The 20,661-nt window shown below is 43.2% G+C and overlaps 1 protein-coding gene across 2 annotated transcripts in view; it reads left to right on the top strand.

Moving 5' to 3' along the window:
* Positions 1 to 3,042: 3,042 nt before the first annotated feature.
* LOC144596471 (serine/threonine-protein kinase VRK1-like) overlaps positions 3,043 to 20,661 on the top strand; it is a 208,834-nt gene continuing 191,215 nt past the window's right edge. The window contains exon 1 of one of the 2 annotated variants that reach the window (XM_078404767.1): positions 3,043 to 3,085. The gene's annotated coding sequence lies outside the window, so the exon portion shown is untranslated. Of the gene's footprint in view, positions 3,086 to 5,068; positions 5,094 to 20,661 lie in introns of those variants that run through there. The other variant, XM_078404768.1, reaches the window with a different exon arrangement.

Raw genomic sequence — 20,661 nt, 5'->3', positions numbered from 1 at the left:
TCCCTAGTGTGTGTAGGATAGTGTTAATGTGCGGGGATCGCTGGGCGGCACGGACTTGGTGGTCCGAAAAGGCCTGTTTCCGGCTGTATATATATGATATGATATGATAAGAGCCAAGGTCAGGGTGATGCTGGAAAGCAGTGATGCGGATTTTTAAATAGAAGAATTATCAAAATAAGAACCGATAAAGGATTATGAGTGTACAGGATGGTGCGATGGTTAACAGAGTTCAGGATGAGCACACACTGATCAAGGGTTGAGGTGAGCTGTTCTGCCCAAGCTATGTACCCTCCCAAATGATCAGCCACCCACCAGACTAATCACCTGTTGACCAGACTGAATGTCTGACTTCCAGGCCAGTCACCTACTCTCCTGCGACCTACATTCTGATCTGCTCAGCTGCCCTCGAGGCCAACTCTTCCAACCCCATTCAGCCTTACCCATCAGTCCCTTTTCATTATAATTCCCCCCTCTTCCCAATAACAGTCCTTCCAAAATGGCGCCCAACCCAGCCGACCATTTGCGTTCTAGCCACAGACGCAGATCTACGAACCCATTTTACAGTCGCTCCACACTCTTAAATCGCTCTATACACTGTAAATGGATCGATTGTAATCATGTATTGGCTTTCTGCTGACTGGTTAGCACGCAACAAAGGCTTTTCACTGTACCTCGGTAAACGTGACAATAAACTAAACTGAAACTGAAACAGTTCTCCCCTTTTAACCACTTACTTGAGGATCATTGGAAGTATCGGTGACCCTTGAATCCAGAGTTCTTCACTGGTAATCTACCTATTTGGTATCTTACAATGTTCTACTTTACAGTGATGCTTAGTTGATGTGCTAGGGATGATACATTTAGGTGCAAGGTCGTACCTGTATTCACCAAGGCCAAAACTAGGTTTACAATTTCAAGGTGATCATGTGTAATGAAGTGTATTCAGCATCTTGAAGTGTTTACTAACAGGATGCTCTTTATTTTTATTGCCACGCCGTGGTCTGCATTAGCTTGATAGCCAGTGCTCTATCAACCCATCTCAGCAGGCTTGGAAGAACTGAAAACCCCCATGTAGCAATGATCTGATGTCCATCCAAACTCATGCATGGATGATTTCCCCTCTACCCTATCTGGAGGCTGTGGTGCTATTTTTTCCCCATTCCAGTGGGATTCTCCATCCCATGGTTTAGATGGAAACTGAAGGAATTTGCAACACATATGGCAGGCAGGTTGGAATATCAGCCTCCTCCTGATTTTGAGTCAATGGCCACAGGATATCAGCGGGTAAGCATCTTTATGCGCTCCAAGCCTGCTCAAACTCATTTCACTTGGGATCCTTTAAAGCCGTTGCAAAGTCACCCTGCTCTGGGCTGCATTCCAAAAGCAGCCTCGAGAGAGAGAGAGGAGACAGTGGAGTGCTTCAGACTACTGTCTGAGCACAGAACACAATCAGACATTTGGGAAGAACTGAAGGTCAGGCATGCACATTTTGTTTTAAACGAGTGCAAGTTTAAAAAATGGCATAACCCTGCAATCTCTACCCTTTGCATTAGTGTACACCAAGGCATCAGGTTTCCGAAAGAAACTAAAATAAATCAATCGGTACAACTTTAATGAATTAGTGACGTTTTATCAAAACATTTTTTCTGTCCTGGTATGAAATAGCAAAATATGTAGCAAAAACCCCTCAAATCAATGCACAAGATGTTGATTTGATTAAATGTTTATCTTTTTTATCATTTCAAACTGCCAGATGGTTTATCTCTGTTCTGATGTATTTCTGATTTTATGGATGTGGATTTTATGAAGAACAATCAGTTGAACCAGAAATAAACGGAAATCATGTAAATTATTTTTGTTTTGTTTTACCTGATGGCATTGCTTTTTAGATTTTTTTTTAGATTTAGAGATACAGCGCGGAAACAGGCCCTTCGGCCCACCGGGTCCGCGCCGCCCAGCGATCCCCGCACATTAACATTATCCTACACCCACTAGGGATAATTTTTAAAAAACATTTGCCCAGCCAATTAACCTACATACCTGTAGGTCTTTGGAGAGTGGGAGGAAACCGAAGATCTCGGAGAAAACCCACGCAGGTCATGGGGAGAACGTACAAACTCCGTACAGACGGCGCCCGTAGTCAGGATCGAATCTGAGTCTCCGGCGCTGCATTCGCTGTAAGGCAGCAACTCTACCGCTACGCCACCGTGCAGCCTTTTGCTGAGGTTTATCCTTCAATTGTCCTTTGTCTCTCCCCAGTGACCATTGTTTCATTGTAAATCTCGGTAGTGAGTGTCAAATAAGCACACAAGACTACACAAGGCATCAAGACCAAGTCAAGTCTCTGTTCACCTGTGTAATGTTTAAGCCGGCCGGAGTTCTTGAATTATGATCAGAACCATACCTGTTCTTAACTTATCCTTCACTTCAAAAGCATCAACATCACCACAATAGAGCTGCTGAGAACTAGTAGTTCATCATATAGCAGGAATCAAACTTTACATTTTCAAATCAATACAAGTACAGCTTTGGATCGCACTTCGCATGGCACCGATCTGCTGTGCTACTGGGAATCTACAACGCATCATTTCATCATGGGGGATACATTTACAAAAAGGTTTTCCTATGTGAGTGGCATTACTTTGTGATTGTGCCACAGAAAATCTGGAAAAGAGAAGTTGTGCTACTTATCTGGAGTCCATCCAGATATAAAATCTTCTGTGGGAGTTGCAGTGGAGAGCAGGAAAAGCATAGCAGAAATGTGTTCACATTACATTGTCCTTTCACTTATACCCTTAACATGTTTGAATTAAAAATATTAATCACACAGTTAGATATTGTTAGTTCTGCATTAAGACAATAGAGAATCCCACATCATCCATTTTAAGGCTTATACATAAGCTTCTATATTTGATTTTGGCAGTGAACAATTAAGATATTGCATTCTGTATCCCACAGCTCTGGAGACACCAAGGAAACTTGCCACTAGTAGCGGAGGTCGGTGGAGTTGCATGCAAAAAATTAACCCTTGTAATTTTCGACAAAATTGACACAAGCAGACGCTGAGAGACTCACAATTTATAAGGTGAGTACTTTAGCTTTTGCCTATATACATGAAGTAACTTTAATTACAAATAGCCCTGTGGGGACTGTGCTGACTATATTCACCTTGGTAAGTGAATGCCTGTTAGCCACTGGCTAATCCAGCGAGTTTTGCTTTGTGCCCCTAATGCTTGTCAGTGATAGAATGGAACTAGTTTGCGGCATGGAATACACTTGCCTGCTGCTGTCACGGCAGGCCAGAGCAATTTGCAAAATGCATCTGGGAAGCTTTGTTTTGAATTCAATTTCATAAAATGTAAGAGATGATTTCTCTGTAACCAACAATAAGAATATGAGTTTTTAATTGTGAAGGCTGTGAGGTGAACTCACTGAGAATTCCAAGGTTCTGAGAGGGATTAATAAGGCAAATGCCATTAATATGTTTCCTCCAAAGTGGGTCTCTAGTTTGGCCATATTCTTGTTTTATTGTCATATGTCCCAAACAGAACAATTAAAATCTTATTTGCAGAAGCACAACAGAATATGTAAACAGAATATGTATATAAACACACGCACACACACACGTATATATATATATATATATATATATATATACGTGTGTGTATGTACATATTGTATATATACGTGTATATATATATATATATATATATATATATATATATATATATATATATATATATATATATATGTACATACATACACATACATAAAACAAACAACAATAATAGTGCAAAAAGACAAAACCAATGCCCAGAGTATATTAGTTCAGAGCTTATTTGGAGTTTGTAGTGTTTACAGCCTGCTGGCTGTAGGGAATAAGTTGTTCCTGAACCTGGATATAACAGTTTTCAGGTTCCCATATCTTCTTGCTGATGGCAAGATCTCTATACCCCAAGTATTCCCTGTCTGAAGTGATTGTGGATGCTCAGTTGTTGGGTATATTCAAGACTGAATTCAAGAGAGATTTATAGCTGAGGAAATTTATTTGAAACGGAATTTGAATGAGAAACTCTCTCTCGGGGGCATAGCAACCCCACGTGATCTTATCAAGTAGTGAAGTGAACTCCAAGTTCTGTTTCTTATTATAAGAGTTATGGATGGGAAAGGATGGAAGTCACAGCACGTCACCAAGTAATTGTACTCTGCTCTTGCTCCTCCTGTCCCCATTCGTACTCCGCTCGTGCTCCCCCTCTCCCCATTTGTACAGCCTCGCTCTTGCTCCCCCTCTTCCCATTCATAACAAGGATAGAGTCTCCCTTGTCCTCACCTTCCACCCCATCAGCCGTCGCATACAACAAATTATCCTCCAACATTTCCGTCACCTCCAACGGGATCCCACTACTGGCCACGTGTTCCCATCTCCACCCCTTTCTACTTTCCGCAGAGACCATTCCCTCTGTAACTCCCTGGTCCACTCGTCCCTTCCCACCCAAACCACCCCCTCCCCAGGTACTGTCCCCTGCAATCGCAGAAGATGCAACACCTGTCCCTTTACCTCCCCCCTCGACTCCATCCAAGGACCTAAACAGTCTTTCCAGGTTCACCTGGAAGAGGTTCACCTGCACCTCCTCCAACCTCATCTATTGTATCTGCTGTTCCAGATGTCAACTTCTCTACATTGGCGAGACCAAGCGCAGGCTCAACACCGCCACTCAGTCCGCCTTAAGTAACCTCATCTCCAGGTGGCTCAGCACTTCAACTTCCCCTCCCATTCCCAATCTGACCTTTCTGTCCTGGGCCTCCTCCATTGTCAGAGTCAGGCCCAGCACAAATTGGAGGAACAGCATCTCATATTTCGCTTGGGCAGTTTACATCCCAGTGGTATGAACATTGACTTCTCTAATTTCAGATAGTTCCTCTATCCCCTTCCTGTCTCCTACAACACTCTTTATTTGCCCCACCCCCTTCCCTGACATCAGTCTGAAGAAGGGTCTCGACCTGAAACATCACCCATTCGTTCTCTCCAGAGATGCTGTCTGACCCACTAATTTACTCCAGCATTTTTTGTCTACCATCACATCCCATGTGAAGTATGCATCTTCTTTTATTGTTGTTAAATCAGATATTAATCCAGCATAGACATGACAGGCTGAATCGTCTCTTATTGTGTGCGTGAGCGTGTGTGTGTACATGCGCGTGTTTGTGTGCGCGTGTGTCTGCGCATGTGTGCGTGCATGTGTGTGTGTGCGCGTGTGTGTGAATGTGTGTATGTGTGCATGTGTGTGTATGTGTGTGTGTGTTTGTGTGTATGCGTGTGTGCATGTGTGCGCGCGTGTGTTTCAATGAGATCACCATGGAAAAGATACCACAAACATATACTTGTATCTACGATTCCTACATTAATGCTGCTACCATTCTAAGTGTGAGAATGTTAAACTATATTTAATGCTGAATTGTGGCACTTACTATTGGTTGTAAAATGTAATTTCCAGTAATTACAGCTACTCTGATACAAGCGTGTAGTATTAGCTTTTACTTAATTGAATAGAGCATGTTGATTAAACCAACATTGAGGACAATTTCTGGAACTGATCTCATTTGAATAATAGACTGGTATTGTTCATTTTTTGGGGATGTAATATATCAGATAATGGGTTACTTAAGACTTGTGATTAAAGCATAAGCAGAATTACCTGCTATTCTAGTGTAACTTGGTTTGCCAGTGAAAGTATCAGTGCCTGAAACCATCCACAAAGGCAGCTGAATACTCTCAGGCTGCAATTGTTGGCAGTATGCTTGAAACTACTTCAGGTGGAAAATGGAATTGCCCAGATCGATCAGAGCAGACAGCAGTATAAATGTGCCATCAGTCATATTCGAAGATGAGTTCAATATCTCCAACCCGTTTAAAGCCGATGGTTAATCACGATTATCCTTTAAAAAATATATATGCGAGTTTCCAATGAAAATTTAACTGTGGGCCTCATCAATACATGGTAGAATGCCATCTTGATGCATTTTATTTAATTAAAAATATAATCCTTCTGATTACATTCTGTATGTTTGAAAAGGGCACTAACAATAATGATTTGAATGTGCACACTATGCAACATTTTTGTACTAATTAATTGGCACCAGCCAAGGCACCTTCAACTTGCATAAATTTTAAAAATGAGGACCCAGAGGATAAAACAGTGCCACACATGTGCCAAGATGCTTTAGAAAGTAAAAGTGCCGCACACAAGGGAGAGGGCAATCATGTTGTATGGGCTTTACATCATTTTTAATATGAATTTTGAAAAGGTAACTCGCTGGCTTTGTGGCGGAATAATGGACTGCAAGAAGAACGAACAAAAATCAATGGTTAATTTAGCAAACCTTCAGACAAATGAGAGCAAAATCTGTATTTTCAGTTTTATAGAAGAAAATCAAATGCAAATTGTTTAGTCCCTGACCCATTATAATTATGAGCCTTGATATTTAAAGTCGTAAAGATATTTCAATCTGATTCTGCAGCCCAGATTTTCAGCATCGCTAATGTAGGCTGGTCTCCTGTTCTGCACTGCGTTGGTCATTAATGATTCATTGAATCTCTGACTTGTGTGGGGAAGGGTGGAGGTGATGTTGGGTCAATCTGCGAAATTAAACCAGGCCGCCAGCAAGAGATACCAGTTTTGAAATAAAAGTTCTAAATGTTTAACAGGATATGTTCAGATGGTTCTCAGATTGAGGTGAGATAAAATGTTCATTCATTTCCTGGGATCCCAGAGGATAGAGTTGCTATGGGTTTGGCTGAAAAGGACTTTGATGGGGTAATCTTAAGAAATGGTTGAAATGCTGGAGTAACTCAGCAGGACAGGCAGCATCTCTGGAGGGAAGGAATGGGTGACATTTCGGGTCAAGACCCTTCTTCAGACTCAATGGTTTGATCGGCGTTTGTAAATGAAAGCGGTCTACTTTGTTAAAGCATTCAGGATACAAAATCATGAGAGGAATAGATCGGGTCGATGCACAGAGTCTCTTGCCCAGAGTAGGGGAATCTAGGACCAGAGGACATAGGTTCAAGGTGAATGGGAAAAGATTTAATAGGAACCTGAGGGGTAACCTTTTCACACAAAGGGTGGTGGGTGTATGGAACAAGCTGCCAGAGGAGGCAGTTGTGGCAGGGTCAATCCCATTGTTTAAGAGACAGTTAGACAGGTACATGGATAGGACAGGTTTGGAGGGTTATGGACCAAGCGCAGGCAAGTGGGACTAGTGTAGCTGGAACATAGTTGGTCGGTGTGGGCGTGTTGGGCCGAAGGGCCTGTTTCCACACTGTATCACTCTATGACTATGATATTAATTTGCTTTTAATTTGTTGTGTTAATCATGATTGGTCATTTCCAAGCATGACCAGTCCAACACGGAAACCCTCCAGCCCAACTTGTCTATCGCAACCAAGGTGCCTACCTGAGCTAGTCCCATTTGCCTGTGTTTGGCCCATATCTCTCGAAACCTTTCCTATCCATATACCTGACCTGAAGTCTTTTAATCATTGTAATTGTCTCTACCTCTTCCTCTGGAGGCTCATTCCATATACTCACCACCCTTTCTGGGAAAAACTACCCCTCAAGTCCCCTATAAATCATCCCCTCTCATCTTAAATCTATTTTCCCTGGTTTTAGACTTCTTCCTTTCCAAGGGTAAAAGACTGCGACCACTCACCTTAACTATACCTCTTATGATTTTATATACCTCTACAGGGACACTTTAAGCTTCTTAATTCCAGAGAAAACATGCCAGTCTACCCAGTCTCTCCTAATAGCTCAAGCTCTCCAGTCCCAGCAACATCATTGTTAAACTTTCCAGCGTCCTTTCTAGTTTAAGCACATTCATCCTATAGTACGTTGATCAGGAATTCAACTCCAAGGGTAGTCTCACCAATATCTTGTACAGTTGTAACATGTCGTCCCAATTCAGTGCATCTGCTGATGTGAAACACCTACTTCACCACCCTGAATATCTGTGTCCACACTTACAGGGAATAATGAACATACTCTTGGGTCTCTCTGTTGTACAACATTCCCCAAGGGCCTGCCATTCACTGTTTACGTCCCACCCTGGTTTAACTTCCAAAATGCATTACTTTACCCAATGTCTGTGTTAAACTCCGTCTGCCATTCCTTTGCCCACTGTCCCAGTTGATTTGTAACCGTAGCACGATAACCACACGTTCAAATATTGATTCTTCACTTACTGCCAGCAATAGCTGAGCAGTGCTAACCAACGAATAAGGCGCCTGACACTCAATCTACTGCTGCCAGGTCTCGGTGCAGAGTTGAATTCTGAAGGTTGCATTGTCAACCCTCGGGGCCTGGGCAGGATAGCAGGCTAATCCACTTGCCAGGTAAACATCAAAGTCATGCCCGAAAATCCCAAAACTGCAAGATGTGGGACGTCCAGAATGAAAACAGGAAACGCTGCAAATACTCGGTAGGGTGGGCAGCATTTCTGGAGGATGTAGCGAAGTCAACATTTTAAGGTTTGAAACAAAAATTATGCTATGATTGGATTCCTGAACAGTGCTGGAAATTTTTCGGCATACCATACTTCAACCTCTGTGAACCTACCGACGACCAAGCAGAGGGATCTTGGGGTCAAAGTCCATAACACGCTGAAAGTGGGGAACACAGTGTGATAAACAATAGAGTGATAAAGAAGGCATATGGTATGTTTGCTTTCATTGGTCAGAGGATTGAATATGTGTCAGGAAGTCATGATGCAGCTTTATAGGACTTTGATTAGGCCACGTTTAGTGTTTGCCTAGCAGTTCTGGTCGCCCCATTATAGGATTGATGTGGAGGCTTTGGACAGGGTGCAGAGGAGGTTTACTAGAATAATACCTGGATTAGAGGCTATTAGCTACAGGTAGTGGTTGAACAGACATATTGTTTTCTATGCAATGCTGGAGAGTGTGGGGAGACCTGATAGAAATATATAAAAATTCTAAGAGGCATAGATGAGATAGACAGTCAGAACCATGTTCCCAGGATTGAAAATTCAAGTACTAATGGGCATACTAGATGTTGACCCCAGGTGCTGTCCTGGTGGAGCTTGCACGTTCTCTCTGTGACTGAAGAGAGACACAAAAAGCTGGAGTAACTCAGCGGGACAGGCAGCATCTCTGGAGAGAAGGAATGGGTGCCTTTTTGGGTTGAGACCCTTCTTCAGCGTTTAGACCCTTCCCTGTGGCTGCATGTGTTTCCTGCAGGTTCTCCAGTTTCCTCCCACATCCCAACAACTTGCGGGTTTGTATGTTCATTGGCCTCTGTGAGTTGTGCCAAGAGTGTAGAGAGTGGATAAGAAAGTGGGATAACATAGAACTAATGTGAATGGGTGATCGATCGTTAGTGTGGATTCGGCGGGATGATGGGCCTGTTTCAATGCTGAATCTTTCAATCAATCAATTATATTTCGCATGGTGTATGAAGTTGCAAGAATACCAAGTTATTAACTTCAAGCTAAGTTTATTGAGCACGGGGATGCAAGGGTACAGTCCAAACCGCAGCTCCCGATCAAGATGACCCCCGCGGGTAACGCGCATGTGCAAGATAACGTCTTGCAGGAACGGCATATGCTAAAACCTGACATGGACTAACTGTGAATGCAGTGACCGATCTACATCCCCTTTCCTTAGCTCATGTTCCCTATCAAATTAAATATCGTGCGAAGTGGTAAATATATCAAGCCGTATACAAAATGCAGTTACTGCTAAAATAGGCATACCAGGTGGGAGGTTCTACATACTAAATACTAAGCACTATAGTCAAACAACATACAAAGAAAGAGGTACTACATACTAAATGCTAAACACTATAGCCAAACAAATGTACACACTGTAAGAGACAAACTTAAAGTCACAGCATAGTAAAGAAGTGAATTCAGTCTTGGTATTTGGGATTTGGCTTGGTGACACCACCTGAGTGTGTTTGGTACAGGCTCTCAGTGGTGTTCAAAGGCAGCTTAGCCATAGGCACCTGAACCTGAAACTGCTCAGTGTCCATTATTGCTTGTCCGTCTCTTGTAAGAGCGATATCATCACCTGACCCAAGTCCAGTATCCCGGTGATCGGTGTCAGTGTCACATGGGTCTAGCAATGCTGGTTGATCTGGCTGTGCCGGGGCCCGCCGGCTCACTTACAGCTTTAACTCCTTTACAGCTTTTCTTCTGAGTGGATAAGGTAAGACCTGGGCTCCTGGCATTATTTCCTTTACTATGCTCATCCGGTTGTAACCTTGTGGGGTCTGTAGCCTGACAACCTGTTCCTCCATCAAAGGCTGAAGTGGCCGGCTTGACTGGTCATAGCACCGTTTCTGAGACCGCCTTTTATTTAGAAGTTTGGCCTGTACCTCCTGAGTCTTACGCATATGTGGTTCAAGCAGCTTCCTTGAGACTGGGAGAGTAGCACGTGTCTGCCTTGACATTATTCTTTGCGCTGGAGATCCAAGCATTTTGTCACGTGGCACGTTTCTGAGATTGAGAAGGTTTAGAAAAATATCAGCTCTATCTCTGTAAGACCTCCATGAGTTGTTTAGTGCATTAGATTGGGGATATTCTGGGCTGCTGGTGACATGAGTGGAATCCCACTGTGTAGCAAAGTCTTTAAAGCGTTGGCTTGTGAACTGTCTGCCATTGTCTGATATAAGGGTGTATGGTGCTCCATGAACCGAGAAGTGTCTCGTGAGTTTTAAAATGACGGCTGCTGAAGTAGCATCACGAAGCAGGTCGATCTCAAACCAGCCGGAATATGAGTCCACTAGCACCATGTGTTGCTGGCCGTGCCATTCGAAAATGTCTGTTGCTACCGTCGACCACGGCAGGTCTGGAACTGGATGCAGCAGGAGTGGTTCTTTCTGCTGGTGTGATTTTGTGCTGTTACACACAGAGAAGACTGGACTTCTTTGTTGATGGCATCTGCCGTTGTAGGCCAGAAAACTATGGTTCTTATGCACAGGATGCCCCCTGTGCATAATGCTGATATACCCCTTGCGCAGAGAGGAAGGAATGACAGCTTGAAACCTGACATGGACTGACTGTGAATTCAGTGACTGATCTACACATGGTTATGTCAAGATATGCAGAGATTTGCAGACAATTAGTGCATAGCATAGCTGGTGCTATAACCTATTTTGGACCTGACAGGAGTGAACTTTTTAAGTCTCTTCCTACATTATGAATTTGACTTTAAGAAGATGGGAACTGGAATTACAACAGGGGATGGAGGAGTAGGCAGTGATTGCCAGGAGTAAGGTGGTGGGAATTTAGTGTTGGCAGGCTAGATGTTGTTATTCCTTTTTAATTTGTCACTTTTTTCCAAACCATTTTTAAATCATTTTTCGTAAATTTTATACTCATAATGTCCCTGCATGAGGAGACATTATATTGACACTTCCAGTCAACATTGTAGTCAACATGGATGTATTCAAGAGAGAGTTAGATATAGCTCTTAGGGCTAATGGAACCAAGGGAAATGGGGAGAAAGCAGGAAGGGGGTACTGATTTTAGATGATCAGCCATGATCATATTGAAAGGCGTTGCTGGCTCGAAGGGCCGAATGGCCCACCCCTGCACCTATTTTCTATGTTTCCATGTAACAAATGGAGTTTCCAATGTACTGAAATGAGAGTGTAGGAAGAAAGGAGGGTAGGAGTCTGAAGAAGGGTCTCGACCTGAAACATCATCTATTCATTTTCTCCGGAGATGCTGTCTGACCCGCTGAGTTACTCCAGCTTTTTGTGTCTATCTTCATTGAAAAGAGAGTTTGTTGTAAATCAGCACACTTTTGCAAGATGTCGGCTCAGTACAGTTACTAAGTCTTTAAGTCTTTGCGTTCTTGCGTCTTGATCTGGCATGGTCCCAAGGGAGTGTGGAATTGCCTCTCAGAGCAGATGTTAAACTGTATCCGCCAACTCATGTGAATGTACAGGATTGCATGTGTAGGAAGGAACTGCAGATGCTGGTTTAAACCGAATATGGACCAAAAATGGACCCGTGCGGCACGGTGGCGCAGCGGTAGAGTTGCTGCCTTACAGTGAATGCAGCGCCGGAGACTCAGGTTCGATCCTGACTACGGGCGCCGTCTGTACGGAGTTTGTACGTTCTCCCTGTGACCTGCGTGGGTTTTCTCCGAGATCATCGGTTTCCTCCCACACTCCAAAGACGTACAGGTTTGTAGGTTAATTGACTGGGTAAATGTAAAAATTATCCCTAGTGGGTGTAGGATAGTGTTAATGTGCGGGGATCGCTGGGCGGCGCGGACTCGGTGGGCCAAAGGGCCTGTTTCTGTGCTGTATCTCTAAATCTAAAAATCAAAATCAAAATCAAAATGCTGGACTAACTCACCGGGACAGGCAGCATCTCTGGAGAGAATAAATGGGTGACGTTTCGGGTCGAGACACTTCTTCAGACTGCAATTTGAGTCTTTGAGTATTGCATGGCAGTACTCAAAGAATATCAGCAAGTCTGCCTAGACCTAGATTAACTGGTCATCCGGTTTCTTTAAACGTTTTGATCTCAGAGAATGAACAAGGCTGGCAATCCTCATTTAGTGCTTATTCTCAGTTGCCCCTGAAACGATAATTAATGGACGTTTTGGAAACACTGGTATCAATTTTTTTTAAATCATATTAGAGATAAAGATAGGTTTGGAGGTAAAGTGTTACTATAATAATGCTTCCCTTTTTCTTGGAGGTAGATGACAAGTGACCCTTGCATTCCCTCTCTCTCCGTCCCTACCCTACACAAGTCGTACCAGCTTCAAAGTCATCTTGTTGAGTCTCTTTGTCTGTACTCGTTGTCTGTACCTAGCACTCAGCTAACAATGGCCTGTTCCCTTGATCATCTATACATTTTTGTATATCCTTGCATTCATTTGTTCTATATCTCTCTACATCACCATCTATATCTCTCGTTTCCCTTTCCCCTGACTCTCAGTGTGAAGAAAGGTCTCGACCCGAAACGTCACCTATTCCTTTTCTCCAGAGATGCAGTCTGACCCGCTGAGTTACTCCAGCATTTTGTGTCTATGACAGGTGATGGTGACGTGTACACCTATTGATTTACGGTAGAGCATCCAGCAAATAGAAAGGGCGGCCATTGTGGCGCAGCGGTAGAGTTGCTGCCTTACAGCGCTTGCAGCGCCGGAGACCCAGGTTCGATCCCGACTACGGGTGCTGTCTTTACGGAGTTTGTACGTTCGCCCCTTGACTGCGTAGGTTTTCTCCGAGATCTTCGATTTCCTCCCACACTCCAAAGATGTTCAGATATGTTGGTTAATTAGCTTGGTGTATGTATAAATAGTCCCTAGCGTGTAGGATAGTGTTAATGTGCGGGGATCGCTAGTCGGTGCGGACTCGGTGGGCCAACGGGCCTGTTTCCACGCTGTATCTCTAAACTTAACTAAATTGCCTTGATGCATTTGGAGTGGAGTCAATGAAAATCAGATCTAATGGCTGGCATGCCGGGAGAAGACGGCAGGGGAAGGGAAAAGACATTGTGGCCTTCCATCACAGTGAGGAGAGGACTGGAGGAGACTCACTGTGATGGATGGGTTTTTTTTGGGGGGGGTTTTGTGTGTTTTTGGGGTTGTGTAATTTGCCTATTTTAATGCTTTATTGTGTAATCTGCCTAATTTAATGCTTTTATTGTTGGACTGTGGGTGACTGAATTTCGTCAAAAAAAAACGTTTTTTTGGATGACAAATAAAGCTATCTTGAATCTTGAATCTTGAATCAAGCAGACCGCTGTGTCAAGAACTCCATGAGTCCTGTTATGATCTGCCATCCAGTAATGAGTACTCCACCTTATTCCTGATTGTTGAGAGGGCTCGAGGGCAATTGCCCATGCCTTTGATTTAGATGGATCCGGCCATGACACAGATATTTGTGTCAATAGTGACCCACACGATTTTACCACAGCAGTTCAGAGTAACTGCATTAATGATGAAACTTGGGGAAATGTGACTGATCTTTTTGAAATTTCTAAATATGGGTACAGGTTGTGAACAAATTGACTGGCACTTTTCCTTAAACATCAAGGTTGTCAGTACTTTAAAAATAATTCATCAGTTATTAAGTTCTTTGGAACAGGCAAGGTGCCTTGTGAATGAAACATCATTTTGGTACTAGTTGAATATATACAACCTTGGTTTTTTGATGTTAAGTCCACTTTTGCTTCAAGCCAACACTCTGCTGGAAGACCTCTTTAATTGGTTCAGTCCAAAGAAGGGTCTTGACCCGAAACGTCACCCATTCCTTCTCTCCTAAGATGCTGCCTGACCCGCTGAGTTACTCCAGCATTTTGTGATACCTTTAATTATTCCCTGTTGGCCGGTAATTGTGCGTTTGCAAAATGAGAACAACTTCCATTTTTATAGCACCTTTATTTGTAACAGCCTTGTTCATAACTAGCTTCAAGACGCCATCAAATTGACATAGATCAATGAGAGGATATGTGAATACATGGCTAAAGCTTGATCAAAGAGCGAAGTTTTAAGGAGAGCCAGAGGGCAAAGAGATGTGGAGAGGTAGCGAGGGAATTCCAGACTCTGAGGCGTTGCAGCTAAGAACAGAGTTGGCAATGATGGAGCATTAAATTCAGAAGAGAGTAAGAGGTCAGAATTACAGGAATGCTGAAATCTGCGAACATTACAGGGCTTGGGGGATTCTAGGTCTGAAGGTGACTACAGAGAAGAGGAGGTGTGCGGCTGCAAGATGCTGAATTTTAAAGCAAAGCAATGGTTTACCTGGTTGTCAGTGAGGAGCAGCACATTGGGGCAATATGTGAACTGAACTTAGTAAAAGTTAAGACACAGTCAGCCCTTGGATGTCATCAAACTTGCAGAGTGTAGAACGAGAGAGATCAGTTAGGATTGCATTTGAATGGACAAGTCTAGAGCCGACCAAGGCATAAATCAAGGTTTCAGAAGCAGCTGAATTAAGGCAGAGGCAGGCAAAGTTACACAGTGTCATGGTTATGAATTCAGGCATGACAGCAAAGTGGCAAAGGGATTTGTTCCGTTTCAGACAATTGATAGGGAGGGAAATAGAGGAGTCAGTAGTGAAGAGAAGAAATTTGTGACAGGGATAGTTGTCTTTTGAATATTTAGTTGGCGAAGTCCCAATTCATTCAATAATGGACATCAGATGAGCAGATAGTGGAGAGGTGAAGGCTGGATATCCAGATTTAGGAATATAAGTTCAAAAATGCATGTTCATAAGTGATAGGAGCAGAATTAGGCCATTCGGCCTATCATGTCTACCCCACCATTCAATCATGGCTGATCTATCTCTCCCTCCTAACCCCATTCTCCTGCCTTCTCCCCATAAGAGAACCTCTGTTGGAGCTCTTATTGTTACTTGGTCAAAATAATTATTTATCTGACAGCACCTATGGCAGCTCCTAAACCAAATGGATTGCAGCTCTTCAAAAGGCCAGCTCACCGCTACCTTCTTACGGCAATTAGAAACAGGGGATAATTGCAGGCATTTCCAGTGTTGGCCATGTCTGATAACTGAATTGAAAAATAATATTTTGAAATATTATGGTTTTCCTTAATGTTGTTGGCACATGATAAATAACAGTAGTCCAAGGATAGGTTTTTCTGGGAGGTTAGAAAGAATGGTGCTGGGTTGGAAAAGGTATAAGTATTCATCTGTTATTGTCAGATATACTGAGTGAAGAACTTTGCAGCTGTCCAATTAAATTATACTCTTCACAAGTATAATCAAGCCATACACAGGTACAACAAGTGAAAAATACCACAGTGCAAAATATAGTATTGCAGCGTTACGGCTGCAAAGAAAGTGAAGATTATTTTTAAAAGTGCAAGGTCCACAATGGCGTAGGTTGGGAGATTAGGACTACACGCTTATCTTCTGGGAGGACCATTCAGGAATCTGATAACGGCGGGGAAGAAACTGTCTGCTGGTAAGGAATGATATTCATTCCCTTGCAAGGGGTGACATAGAATCAGGAGATGTTGAATCAGTATGGATAGAAATGAGGAATTGTAAGGGTAAAAAGATCCTAATGGGAGTTATCTATAGGCCCCCAAACAGTAGCCTCGACATAGGGTGCAAGTTGAATCAGGAGATAAAATTGGCGTGTCACAAATGTAATGCTACGGTGGTTATGGGAGATTTCAACATGCAGGTAGACTGGGAAAATCAGGTTGGAAATGGACCCCAGGAAAGAGAGTTTGTAGAGTGCCTTCGAGATGGATTCTTAGAACAGCTTGTACTGGAGTCTACCAGGGAGAAGGCAATTCTGGATTTAGTGTTGTGTAATTATCCTGATCTGATAAGGGGACTAGAGGTAAAAGAGCCATTAGGAGGCAGTGATCACAACATGATAAGTTTTACTCTGCAAATGGAAAGGCAGAAGGGAAAATCGGAAGTGTCAGTATTACAGTATAGCAAAGGGGATTACAGAGGCATGAGGCAGGAGCTGGCCAAAATTGACTGGAAGGAGGCCCTAGCAGGGAAGACGGTAGAACAGCAATGGCAGGTATTCCTGGGAATAATGCAGAGGTTGCAGGATCAATTTATCCCAAAGAGGCGGAAAGACTCAAAGGGGAGTAAGAGACACCTGTGGCTGACAAGGGAAGTCAAGGACAGCATAAAAATTAAGGAGAGGAAGTATAACATAGCAAAGAAGAGTGGGAAGACAGAGGATTGGGACTCTTTTAAAGAGCAACAAAAGTTAACTAAAAAGGCAATATGGGGAGAAAAGATGAGGTACGAGGGTAAACTAGCCAATAATATAAAGGAGGATAGCAAAAGTTTTTTTAGGTACGTGAAGAGGAAAAAAATAGTCAAGGCAAATGTGGGTCCCTTGAAGACAGAAGCAGGGGAATTTATTATGGGGAACAAAGAAATGGCAGACGAGTTAAACCATTACTTTGGATCTGTCTTCACTGAGGAAGATACACACAATCTCCCAAATGTTCTAGGGGCCGGAGAACCTAGGGTGATGGAGGGACTGAAGGAAATCCACATTAGGCAGGAAATTGTTTTGGGTAGACTGATGGGACTGAAGGCTGATAAATCCCCAGGGCCTGATGGTCTGCATCCCAGGGTACTTAAGGAGGTGGCTCTAGAAATAGTGGAAGCATTGGAGATCATTTTTCAATGTTCTATAGATTCAGGATCAGTTCCTGTGGATTGGAGGATAGCAAATATTATCCCACTTTTTAAGAAAGGAGGGAGAGAGAAAACGGGTAATCATAGACCAGTTAGTCTGACATCAGAGGTGGGGAAGATGCTGGAGTCAATTATAAAAGACGAAATTGCTGAGCATTTGGATAGCAGTAACAGGATCATTCCGAGTCAGCATGGATTTACGAAGGGGAAATCATGCTTGACAAATCTACTGGAATTTTTTGAGGATGTAACTAGGAAAATTGACAGGGGAGAGTCAGTGGATGTGGTGTACCTCGACTTTCAGAAAGCCTTCGACAAGGTCCCACATAGGAGATTAGTGGGCAAAATTAGAGCACATGGTATTGGGGGTAGGGTACTGACATGGATAGAAAATTGGTTGACAGACAGAAAGCAAAGAGTGGGGATAAATGGGTCCCTTTCGGAATGGCAGGCAGTGACCAGTGGGGTACCGCAAGGTTCGGTGCTGGGACCCCAGCTATTTACGATATACATTAATGACTTAGATGAAGGGATTAAAAGTACCATTAGCAAATTTGCAGATGATACTAAGCTGGGGGGTAGTGTGAATTGTGAGGAAGATGCAATAAGGCTGCAGGGTGACTTGGACAGGTTGTGTGAGTGGGCGGATACATGGCAGATGCAGTTTAATGTAGATAAGTGTGAGGTTATTCACTTTGGAAGTAAGAAAAGAAAGGCAGATTATTATCTGAATGGTGTCAAGTTCGGAAGAGGGGATGTTCAACGAGATCTGGGTGTCCTAGTGCATCAGTCACTGAAAGGAAGCATGCAGGTACAGCAGGCAGTGAAGAAAGCCAATGGAATGTTGGCCTTCATAACAAGAGGAGTTGAGTATAGGAGCAAAGAGGTCCTTCTACAGTTGTACTGGGCCTTGGTGAGACCGCACCTGGAGTACTGTGTGCAGTTTTGGTCTCCAAATTTGAGGAAGGATATTCTTGCTATTGAGGGCGTGCAGCGTAGGTTCACTAGGTTAATTCCCGGAATGGCGGGACTGTCGTATGTTGAAAGGCTGGAGCAATTGGGCTTGTATACACTGGAATTTAGAAGGATGAGGGGGGATCTTATTGAAACATATAAGATAATTAGGGGATTGGACACATTAGAGGCAGGAAACATGTTCCCAATGTTGGGGGAGTCCAGAACAAGGGGCCACAGTTTAAGAATAAGGGGTAGGCCATTTAGAACGGAGATGAGGAAAAACTTTTTCAGTCAGAGAGTGATGAAGGTGTGGAATTCTCTGCCTCAGAAGGCAGTGGAGGCCAGTTCGTTGGATGCTTTCAAGAGAGAGCTGGATAGAGCTCTTAAGGATAGCAGAGTGAGGGGGTATGGGGAGAAGGCAGGAACGGGGTACTGATTGAGAGTGATCAGCCATGATCGCATTGAATGGCGGTGCTGGCTCGAAGGGCTGAATGGCCTACTCCTGCACCTATTGTCTATTGTCTATTGTCTATTGTTTCAGAATCAAGTGGTATGTGCCTCCAATTCTATGTATCTGCTTCCCAATGGCTGAGGGGAGAAGAATGACTGGGGGTGTGAGTAGTCCTTGATTATATTGCCTGCTTTCCCAAGGCAGCATGAAGAGTAGATGGTGTCAATTGGGAGGAGGGTGTGTGGGGAGTCGGGTGGGAGGGGGGAGGGGTGGGTGGGGTGGGGTGGGGGGGGGGAGAGACTGGTTTGGGCAACAGACTGGGCTGCATTCATAACTCTCTGTCTTGTGGTCTTGGGCAGAGCAGTTGTCAAACCAAGTTCTGATGCACCCCGATATGATGCTTTCTGCATTGCATCAAGATAAATTGGTAAGAGCTGTTGCTAACATGTTGGGTTTCCTCAGTCATTGCTTGTGATCTTCTGGCTACAACTAAGTGAGGAACTACAACTCAGCATAAACAGGTTTACAGAAGCAATGAAGAATTACAAGATTGTCATAAACATGGGCCAAGGATTCACCACAAATGGGCGATGATCTTCACTTCCTTGTTCTGTGTCTTGTCAAACACTGCTGCAGTCAATTGTGAAATGCTTTCACTCTTCAGTAAACACTTGTTAGTCTTTAGTTCAGGCAGACTAAAACAATGACTTGGGTACTTAATACAGCATCAAATTGTATGGCACAATTATGGTTCTATGATTTTGAAAACTGCGACATTACAAGTGGCAACAGATTTCACCTTCATCTTAGCGGTGCAAATATATTATGATTTTTAAATGGGAAGACCGAGGTGAAATGCAGAAAGGTGGGAACTCGAATCGTTGTCAAGACCTTGTTCAGATCAAGACAGCTCCTTGGGGAAGAATCATTGATGCCAACAGATTTTCTCAGCATGTTCCTTGTGGAAATTCCAGACGCAGCATATGTTGCTGAGAAGTGAAAAGAATTTATGGGCTTTCTGAAATGTAACCTGTAATGTAACTAGACGCAAAAAGCTGGAGTAACTCAGCGGGACAGGCAACATCTCTGGAGAGAAGGAATGGATGACGTTTCGGGTCGAGACCCTTCTTCAGACTAACCTGATACTGTTACATTGACACATACACCAGTTGATCCAAGAACTATTGAATTTCACAGTGAAAGCATTTACAGCTGGCCAGAGAGATTTTATGGATTATTCGAGGAATAACTTTCAATGAAATGGTATTTCGAAACATTGCAGACTAAATCACCTCACTGAGATCTCTGGTGATTGGATCACATGAGTTAAACATCTGGCCAATGTCTTCACTGATCACATAACCTCTGGCCCATAACATTTTGATCCACCAGGGATTAGCCACCAAACCTCTGAACCAAGATATATCCACACCTCTCTCACTCGGGTGGGAGGAGGGGGGAACAGGAAATGTGTCTGAGTTATGGCTTCTGCCTACTCTGCTGAGCTCCTCACTCAACCAGGAACGATAAAAAATTACATATCATTCAATTGTTTTGACCGGCAATATTCCTACCTAGGCTTGAGTATTGCATCCTGGTCAGTATCAGAGCTGCTGTGTCTAAATCAAAAGTTTAAGTTGAAATATGTAAACTAATGTAGGTTAAGTGCAGAAAGAAGTATAAAAGGGAATAATGATGTGATTACAGCTGCGGTATGTAGATGGGACTAGAAATAATTAGCCATCAATAGTTACCGTATGAAGGAATGAAGCCCCATGCTTTGTAAAAGATCATTATAGTACTAAAAAAGGGTTAGCAGTTGTACGAAGAAGATTCTTCATCAGCATCATCACCTAACAATGTCCTTCAGAGATGCTGCCTGACCTGCTGAGTTAGTCCAGCATTTTGTGTTCTCTGCATTATTAGAGATTATTGGCAAACTTGCTATCATGGAAAAATTTACACACCTAAAAGCACAGGCTGTAATTATTTTTTGGGGGAGTGGTGTTTAATAAGTAAGTAAAGTAATTTATCACTTTGCATGTGGTTTATTTAAGCATCTATTGC

Source organism: Rhinoraja longicauda, chromosome 9, assembly GCF_053455715.1.
Source record: "Rhinoraja longicauda isolate Sanriku21f chromosome 9, sRhiLon1.1, whole genome shotgun sequence".
Lineage (NCBI taxonomy): Eukaryota > Metazoa > Chordata > Chondrichthyes > Rajiformes > Arhynchobatidae > Rhinoraja > Rhinoraja longicauda.
This window is presented reverse-complemented; position numbering and strand designations above follow the sequence as displayed.